The following is a 10,058-nucleotide window of genomic DNA, read 5'->3' on the forward strand; positions in this document are numbered from 1 at the left end:
GGCTCCTTCATGGAGGAGCTGAGCTAATATCTGCATAGCACATGGGGCGGGACAGGGTGTGGTGGCCAGGGCCAGCTGCATGGGCGGACACCCATGTGGAGATGTCCCTTTAAGTGGTCAGTTAGGCGATGCTGAAGCTCGCACATACCAGGGGAAGCTTCAGATGTGGGTGAGTCACCCAAGCAGGTGTCAACAGCCTTGTTGCTGTCTGTCCCCTCTAGCTCATCCTTCCTCAATCCTTGAAGAGCCTTAGTGTGGTTCAGCACCTTTGACCCTTGCAGGGGAAGCAGCACACATCCTGGTTTCAGGGCAGATCCTGCGGAGACCAAGGCAACAAAGATCCAGACAAGATGTGGCTGCATGGTCAGCACAGGGTCCCCCTGCCCCTCTCCCGGGCACAGAAGCATTTGGTGGTCCATGCTTCCCTTTGGGAAGCCAGCCACGCTGCTCCCGGTGCGAATATGCCCGCTGTAGTTTATTTCATGCTATACACAGGACACCCCCACCCCCGAGGGGTAGAATGCACGGCACACAGTCGGTCCTTATAATCCAAGAGCAGCTGACTTCAGTGCCCCTTGATTGAAACCATCCTGGCTGGACAGCAGCCGAAATGAGAGACAACTCCCAGCAGAACTGTGGGGTGCCGGGAGCCCACCTCCCTCTGGGCCACACAGTTTCTGTTATGTTCAGCCAAATGTACTCCACACATCATATAAGAGAGACCCAGGGCTGCCCGGCCCCCGCCCAGGCTGGCAGAGGAGAGAAGCTGTGGGCTCAGCCGCCTCTGGAATTTGTCCCCGAGAGGGAGGGATCTGACTCTGCATTGGCTTTCCACAAACCACTCCAGGGGCAGAAAAAGACAGGAGAATTTTTAGCCCAGTTATATAAAGGGTTTCTCAGCCGCCGGCACAGACTGGAGCTGTGGATTTGAGGGCTTGAGTGGTCGTCGTGTGTGTGTGTGTGTGTGTGTGTGTGTGTGTGTGTGTGTGTGTGTGTGTGTGTGTGTCCATGTCACAGAAGCAGCATCTGCCTCCACAGGCTGTATGGACTCAGGTCCTCTGTCCTCCAGGGTACGTTTTCCCTCCCAGATGGCTGCAGGCCACCACTTAATTAATAGATTAAATGTCATTTAATTGGCTGTTTCATCACTCACTACACACTTGAGGCCATTAGAGTCATGACCTTAGATGTGTGGTTAACTCTCCCTCCTGCCCTGACTAGACCAGATCTTTGTGCCCTCCATTTCCCCAATGTTCAGGCTACTTTCTTGGTGGAACTTACTGGAGAGACACCAACTTGCCCATGGAAACTACTGGAAAATCTGGCTTGGGAGAGGTAGATTTCAGAAAAAGTTGTGAACAAGGTGCCTTATGGGGAACTGTGGCCTCTGCTTCTGTAAGGGGACGGGGGCTTGGTGGGTACTGCCCATGAACAAGTCATCCCAACCTCGGCCTCTGGCACCTGAGTGCTCTGCCCTGTGGCACCGGCGTTTTCCTTGACATGAGGGCAGGTGTGTGAGTGACAGAGGTGGAGATAGCCCTGCTTCCTACTGACTGGGACCAACGTCAGCTTTTCAGTTAACACATGTGCATCCTGCTCCCCAGACAAGAAAGGAGACTGGATTCTGAGCAGGAAAAAATAATTTCCCACTGAAACAAACCCAGAAAACCAGCCCTGAGCCAGGCGTTGGTGGCGCAGGCCTTTAATCCCAGCACTCAGGAGGTAAAGGCAGGTGAATCTCTGTGAGTTCAAGGCCAGTCTGGTCTACAGAGCGAGTTCCAGGACAGGTTCCAAAGCTGCAGAGAAACCCTGTCTCGAAAAACCAAACACACACACACACACACACACACACACACACACACACACACACAAACCATCCATGTCTCAACATGGTGTTATCATTTTGACAGTGTCGTCTCAGTTTAATCTTGATGGTGAACTTCTGAGAGCTGTTACTGGCATCAACCTGTTTTGTAGATTGGAGAAGGATTCTGTGTCTTTGTCACTTCCAAGCTTTTGGGGTATGGTGACATTAGGACAATGTTGTGACTGTTGGGCATTGCAAGCCAGGCTTCTGTAGGGGTCATTGAACTTTGGACCGACTACTGGGCCCAGCAGAGGTGGCCTGCCCAGTACCAACCATTGTGGGCTGCTTGGCATGGGTCCCAGAACAAGAGGGGACCGTTATGGAGACAGTGGCAGCCACAGCATGCCAGTTTCTCACCAGAAGCAAGGGTGTGTCAGGAATATGAGTTTCCTGTTGCCTCAGGGTGTGGCAATGTTGTTACTATTCTGGCTGCCACCCACAGTTGAGGTGGTAGGGCCTATCATGGTAAACTGGGGGCCACTGTGCTGAGTTCTGAGACCCACAACTGGGCATGCTCACAGAGCCTCCTGTTGGTAGCAAAAGTCTCCTCCACCAGACTGGCCCCTGAACCCGAGGCTGTCTCCCCTTCCATTAGAGGTTCCTAAGGGCTGACTGAGGCTTCCTCCCACGTATCCAGAGCTCCTGTGTACAAGCCTCTCTCCCTCTAGGTGCTGAGGATTCTGAGGAGCTGCCTCCTCCCTCAGATTAGACTGTACTGACAACCACCAGGAGCATTCTAGGATCAGATTTGAAGGGTGGGGCCAGCAGAACTGGGAGGAACCGGTTTATCCTGAAGGAGACCCTGAGAGGAGTTAGGACTTGCTGAGGTAATCCTCCAAGGGGGCCATGCCCCAGACAGCCTCCCAGTCAGGACTGGGGTGAAGGGGTGAGGTTTGGCCTCAGGAATGCAGTGCTCAGAGCCAGCTGAGGGGCAGCCCTGCTGGCCCAGGCCCAGTCCTAGCGTGTGGCCGCCAGCTCCACCCCTTGGAGGATCCTACAGTGTTCTGCCTGGATGCTTTGAGTCCTTGGCCCTGCTCCTGGTCATTGTCTCATCCTACAGAGGCTGACAGATGTGCACAGCTGGGCGGAGGCTCTCACTGAAATCCAGCTGGCTTACCACAAGCCTGAGCCCCAGAGCTGGCCTCCGGGTTCTCCACTTAGCCTTACTGGGTGTCTCTAGGCCCAGGGCTATCACCCCCAAATAACAGACACAGAGGCTTATTAGTATTACTTATAAATGCTTGGCCAATAGCTTAGGCTTGTTCCTAGCTATCTCTTTACATTTAAATTAACCCGTATTTCCTACCTATGCTCCCACGTGCTCGGTACCTTTCCTCAGCGCCGCATGCCCATCTTGCTTCTCTCTCGTCTGCTGCCGACTCCTCCCTCATCCCATCATTCTCCGTTTGGCTTTCCCGCCTAACTTTATCCTGTTCAGTTATTGGCCAGTTGGCTTGTTTATTAAACCAATCACAGTGACAAATCTTCACAGTGTACAGAAGGATTATTCCACAGCATATTTCTGTGTTGTATGTGTTTATATGTGTACATGTGTGTGTGTTTATATGTGTACACGCCACATGTGTGTGGTGCCTACAGAGGCCAGAAGAGGGTACCAGACTCCCTGAAGCAGGGGTCAAAGGGAGTGTGAGGGCCCTGGCTTTGATGCTGGGAATTGAACTGGGGTCCTCAGAAGCAGACACTCTTAACCACTGAGCCGTCACTCTGTCTCCACCCCCAACAGTCTCATTTGTTTTATATTTTAGCTCCCCCCCCCCCAAGACAGGGTTTCTCTATGTAACAACCCTGCCTGCCCTGGAACTCTGCAGAGCAGGCTGGCCTTGAACTCACAGAAATGCACCTGCCTCTGCCTCCCGAGTGCTGGGATTAAAGGTGTGTGCCACCACCGCCCGGCCTTATTTTATTTTTTAGGTTTGTTTATTTTATGTGTGTGAGTGTTTTTTCTGCGTGTGTGTCTGCATACCATGTGTGTGCCTGGTGCATGCAGGAGCAGGCTAGAGGATCCCCTGGAACTGGAGCCACAGACAGTTGTGAGCGCCATGTGGGTGCTGGGAACCGAACCCAGGTCCTCGGCAAGAGAAAGTGCTCTTAGCGGCTGCACTGTCTCTGCAGCCGCACCAGTCTCTTAGAGGCTGAGCTTGCAAAGCCTGCTCAGGGCCTGGCTAGGAAAATGGGCTTCGGGCTGGAGAGATGGCTCAGAGGTTAAGAGCACTGACTGCTCTTCCAGAGGACCTGAGTTCAAACCCCAGCAACCACATGGTGGCTCACAACCATCTACAATTCAATCTGGTGTATATGTAATAAATAAATAAATAAAAGAAAAAAGAAAATGGGCTCCAGTTCCCTCTCATTTGTGTCTCCCCCGGCTCATCTGGTCTTTAAGCAAGTGCAGATTTCTAGACTCTTCCATCTCTCCTCCTCGAGCCTTCTTGCAAGGCAGGGTTGCTGGCAAAATATTCCCCCGATTTTTATCTTTTGCAGAAGTCCTTGCTTCTTCACTCTGTGTGTATGCCTGTATGATATGTGTGTGTGGCGCCCTTGTGTTTGTGTGTGTGAGTGTAGCCACACACCTGAAGGGATGAGTGTGGAGGTCAGAGGTCAACCGAGAATGTCAGTCTTGTCCTGACCTTGTTTAAGACAGGGTTTCTTTTTGTCCTTTGCCACCGTGTGTGCCAGGCTGACTGACTTGTGAGGCCTGATGGATTCTCCTGTCTCCACCTGCTGCCTCACCACAGGGCTGCTGGGATTACAGAGGGGTGTGTGTGTGTGTGTGTGTGTGTGTGTGTGTGTGTGTGTGTGTGAGCGTGTGTGTGTGTGCGCGTGCGTGTGTGTGTGTGTGTGTGTGTGTGTGTGTGTGTGTGTGTGGCTGGCTTTGCATGGGTTCTGAGGATTCAAACTTTGGTCCTGGCATTTGTGCAGCAAACAGTTTGCCCACCTCATGTCCTCAGCCCCTCCCTTCACTTTTAAGGGCAGTTTCGTGGGGTGCAGACGCGTAGGGAGGTGGCGCCTTTGTGCACTTTAAATATTCCATGGCGTGCTCTTCCTGCTTGTGCGGTTTTGAGAAGTCAGATGCCATGACCTCTGCCCCTTTTCCTTCGGCTTCCTTTGGGTCGGTGCTCTTCATCTTTGGTTTCCCGTAGTTTGAAATCAGTATGCACAGTGTGGCTGGCTTTGCTCTTTTGACCCTGCTTGCCTTTCTCTCAGCTTTTCTCCGTGGTTTGGTGTCTCACGTTACTGTAGGGGAGATACACAGTGATAACTCCATGAGTGGTTTCTGGTCCCTCCCCTTGATCGTTTCCTCCTGGTACCCCATTCATATGTGTGTGACGCCTTCTGTAGTCACCCACCACAGACACTAAGAACCCCGCATTGTCCTACGCCTCAGCCACTCTCTACAGCAGCCAACCACTCCCCCTTCTTCCTGGTTGGTGAGCGCTCATCTCTCCCGGGCTCCACGGAACTGCAATCATACACTCTGTGGTGCCTCTCTCACTTAACGTGGAGCCTCCCAGGCTCAGAGTGTAGATGCCTCGTCCCTCCCCTCCCACAATGCACCAGCTGGGGGAGAACTCAGAACAGGGCCTCAAGCGGGGCACTGAGTCCTCTCTTTGGTTTTGCCCCACCCCCTGCCAGGACCCCAGCTGTGACAAGGGTCAGCACGCTGGCTCAGTGTGTGTATTCTCGGGGTACTGTGCAACCCTGGCCCCTACAGTTTCTCAATACGTGTTACTGCTTAGCCACTTCCCCCTCCGGACTCCTGCTTGCAGTTACCAGACTCCTGCTGTTGTCCTTTGCTTCCCGGGTGAGGGTGACCGGAGTCCTCCTGGGTGAGTGTCAGAAGGCTGCATGAACTCAGCTCCTTCTGTGGCCCCTGCCCTGGGCTGTCCTGCCATCCCTTCCACCATAAAACTTCTCTGTTCTCTTCTCTCTTCTCAGGCTGCCCGGGGGATGGGACAGTCTGCCATAGCAGCCAATGTTCCCAGACGGGAGATTTCTTTTTTACAAGAAAAAGCCTCTGTTTATATTTATTTACTTTATTTCATGTGTGTGACTGTTTTGCTTGCATGCATGTCTGTGTACCATGTGTGTGCCTGGTGCCCTTGGATGTCAAAAGAGGTCACTGAATCTGGAGTTATGAATGGTTGTGAGCTGGGACTCAGACCTGGGTCCTCTGCAACAAGAGCTCGTAACTGCGACACCATCTCTCCAGCTCCTCGTGTGTTTTTCTTGATGCCCGTTCCCTGGGATTGCCTGGAGGAAACCTTAAGTTTCACCCCCCCCACATCTTGCTCCAATCCTCTGAAAGTGGAGGGGTGAGGGACTCACTCTCCCCCCTCAGTGAACTCTAGGATGCGTATCTGGCCTCAGCTATTTGAGCTCCCCACCGACTCAATTTGGCGGCTTAGTAATGTTCTTGTGTTGGCCATGGAACTTGGCCTAGATTCCTAATTCATATGGGTGCATGCGTGTTTGCACAGTATATTTGTGTGTGTGTTGTGAAGGGTGCATGTAGTGTGTGTACATGTGTGCGCATGTCTATTTGAGTATTTGCATGTGTATGTGTGTACATTATGTATGTACATGTGTATGTGTACTTCTGTGTGTATGTGTATATATATGTATGTGCATATGTGTGTGTATTTGTGTGTGTGAATATGTGTGTGTGTTTGTGCCAGGTGAAGGAATCACTAGATTGTCTGTGGCTGGGAGGAGAGAACCTGTGAGTGTCACGGTCACACTCCAGGCCTGAGCATCAGGGAAGCCGGAACACACAGTTCTCAACCAGATTCAGATCCAAAGCTCTATGCTCTTCCTGGCTGAGACCCAGTCCTGGCCTGCACTGACCTTTGGCCTCAGCTCCAACTTTGGCCCTACTCCTAGTCCTGTACTGAACCCTGGTCCTGACTCCAGGCTGAACCCTTCAGTGTACTCCATGTTCTCCACCTGACCCCAACTGAACAGGAAATCAACACTTGACCTTAAACCTGACCCAGTGGAAGCCCAGGATCCATCCAAATGGTAGGATTTGTGCTGGTTTTGTGTGTGTGTGTGTGTGTGTGTGTGTGTGTGTGTGTGTGTGTATGCATGTTTGTATATATGTAGTGTATGTATATGGTGTGTGTATGTATGTGGTGTGTGTGGTATGTGGGTATAGTATATGTATGTGTTTATGTATGTGGAGTGTGTGTATGCGTGCATGTGCCTGCTAAACCACACACATGAAGGAGAGTTCTTTCTTCCCCATCCCTGGGGCAGAGTCTCTCGTTTCTGTGTTGTGTGCTCCAGGCTAGTTGGCCTGTGAGCTTCCATTTGATCTTCCCATTTCTGCTTCCCATGTTGTTGTAGGAGTGCTGGGATTACAGATGTGCACCAGTGTTTCTGGATTTTTGCATGGGTTCTGGAGATCAAACTCAGGTCACGGGACTTGCACAACAAGTGTTTTTACCCCCTGAGCCATCTTCCAAGCTTGCATCTCTGCCTTCCTTCCTTCCTTTCTTTTTCTCTAATTTTCTTTTCTTTCTCTTCCTCCTCCTTTCTCCTCTTCCCTTGTTCCCTTTTTATGGTCCTAGAGATTGTGCCCAGGGCCTTGTCTGTGCTAAGCGAGTGTCTCCCACTGAGCTACCTCACCAGCCCTGTGTCTTCATCTTAAACGGATCCCCCTGCCATCCTCTTGAGACTGCCATGCGCTTCTTGGCCTTTGGTCTTCTGATGCATGTGTTTCTCTTCTCGTCTACCTCTGCATCCTCACGATGAAGCATCCCTTCCTCCAGGGAGGTTTCCCTAGTTCCTCGTTGTGGATGCATGACTCAACATTCCCGTCCCCCTTCCATAAAGGGACTTGGTTTTCCAGGTCTGGGGCTGTTGGTAGGTGGCCTGTCCAGGGTTTCCTGTGTCTAATGAGTCATCAGTGAATTCTGGGGTGGGAATGGAAGACTCACCCACTCCCAAGTAACCCAGGGCAACTCTGGAGGACCACCTTGGCTCTTCAGTATCCCTAGTCTGCTGAAACTGGCGCTGGACCTGTACAGCAGCTCACCTTGGCTCCCACATGGTACCCACCTTCTGCTGCCCCGGAGATTGAGAGGAGGGGTCCCACATCTGACCCCCACTTCAAATTCTGTCTTGTGTAGCTGGAGCTCATTGGGGACATCAAAGCAGAGGCTTCCCTAGGCACCATCCTTGGCACAGAGGCAGAGCCCCAGGGTGTCCATGGTCACTCTTCTCAGCACAAGTCCTCAGCATGACCACAGCTTCAACAGAGAGTGAGGAGCCAGATACACCCTGATCTCTGGGACAAGGCCCTGCCGTGTGCCGTTGGCTGAGGATGAAAAGGGAACATTTGACACTCTAAAGAGCCAGAGATCCAGCCGGGCGTTGGTGGCACACACCTTTAATCCCAGCACTCGGGAGGCAGAGGCAGGCTGATCTCTATGAGTTCGAGACCAGCCTGGACTACCAAGCGAGTTCCAGGACAGCCTCCAAAGCCACAGAGAAATCCTGTCTCGAAAAACCAAAAAAAAAAAAAAAAAAAAAAAAAAAAAAAAAAGAGCCAGAGATCCCTCAAGGGCTGGGAGTGAGGAACACTGGGTGGGATGCTGGTCCATTGCTGTGACTCATTTTATGTCACCTGACTAGGCTAAGAGGACCCAGATAGCCAGTGAACCCATTATTACAGGGTGTGTGTCTGTGACATTATGTCCAGATGAGATGAACATTTGGATTTGCAGGTGGGTCACCATCATGTGGGTGGCCACTGTCCATCTTCAAGACCCCAAAAGAGCGGACAGGCACAGAGGATAAAATCTTTGTTGTGCTGGGACATCCATCTCCTGTCTTCTAACAACAGAGCCCACGGTACTGCAGCCTTTGGGTTGGGACTGGTTGACCCCGGGAGTGGCACCTGGTCACCTGGCCACCTGCTGTCTAGATTGGAGATGCCGACGGCAGGGCTTCTCTGCTTCCATAACTGCGTGTGTAGGCGGAGTCCCATGGGTTACCATCCTCTGTGATTGTCTCTCTCTTCCAACCTCTCCAGAGAATGTGGGTTCCCTGTGGAGGCCAGAGCTGTGTACTGTGAACCCCGAGTCAGCCTCTTCTGGACCCACCTCTCACCAAAGCTACTCATGCCAAGACTGGAACCTGCCACGTTCCCTGCACACCCATCGCTGTGGACAAAGGCATGACCAGGTCAAGAGGCCAGAACAGAAGAGCAGTTTCCAGAGTTGGCGCTTTGTGCAAGGCAGGATGACCAGGGAGGAACACTCCCAGAAGTTTTTCCGTAGGAAAGGCGAAACCCCTCAGCAGTCTATTAATAGATCCAGTGGACAGCCAGTAGCCAAGGTGAATATTGGTGTTAACAGGAAGTGCTGGGGACAGGCTCTGATGGGCTCAGACACTGGGTCCAGACAGAGACAGGCTGCTTCTGTTGTCTCGGGGCACATTCTCAGCCTGGATCCTGAGCCCCAGACACTGCTGCTGCCTGAGGGGCTACCCGGTCCAGCTCCTGGGTTCTTCGTGTCCCTTAAACCTATCAAGCCTGTTGGCATCTCGGGCTCACCCCGACTGTGGCTGTCCTTCCTTCCCTCTCTTCCTTCTGGTCTCTGGACAAATGCCACTCCTCAGAGAACTTTTCTGATCTGACCTAAAATATCCCTACCACAACTTTAAAAAAAATCCCCTCCCACGTGCCCTCGAACTCTTGACCCTCTTGCCTTAGCCCAGAGAGGTGGATTACAGAGGACCTCCACATCCAGCCAAAATACTGTGAACTGCTTGCCTAGTTTTTTCATTATACACACAGATTTATTTTCATTTCATTTATTCAGTCCAACTCCTTCATTCTAGAGAGGGGAGTCAGATACAATTACTTTTAAGTTTTTTGATTTAAAACCCTTAAGGTTGTCTTATTTACTGTGATCTCTCCAGCACCTGTATCCTTCAGGGGACACTTAGTGTGCCAGCTGAGTAAGTGAATGGCATCGGGCACAGTGCCAATGTAGGCTTGACAGTCTCCCCACCTATGCAGAGAAACCCTGTCTCGGAAAACCAGTATGTCGTGGACAGGCAATGCTTGTGACCTCTGCTGTTTTACCTAATCTTTTTCTAGCCAGGGTTTCTCTGTGCAGCTTTGGAGCCTATACTGGCCCTCGCTCTATAACCCAGGCTGGCC

General features: G+C 51.8%; 1 long non-coding RNA gene across 1 annotated transcript; it reads left to right on the plus strand.

The window, feature by feature from the left end:
- The first annotated feature begins 5,397 nt into the window (after positions 1-5,397).
- Positions 5,398-9,705, plus strand: LOC121144084. The gene is made up of 2 exons (XR_005881410.1): positions 5,398-5,715; positions 8,925-9,705. It is a non-coding gene; the product is annotated as an uncharacterized LOC121144084 (long non-coding RNA).
- Positions 9,706-10,058: the final 353 nt, after the last annotated feature.

Source organism: Mesocricetus auratus, unplaced genomic scaffold, assembly GCF_017639785.1.
Source record: "Mesocricetus auratus isolate SY011 unplaced genomic scaffold, BCM_Maur_2.0 Super-Scaffold_100014, whole genome shotgun sequence".
Classification (NCBI taxonomy): Eukaryota; Metazoa; Chordata; class Mammalia; order Rodentia; family Cricetidae; genus Mesocricetus; species Mesocricetus auratus.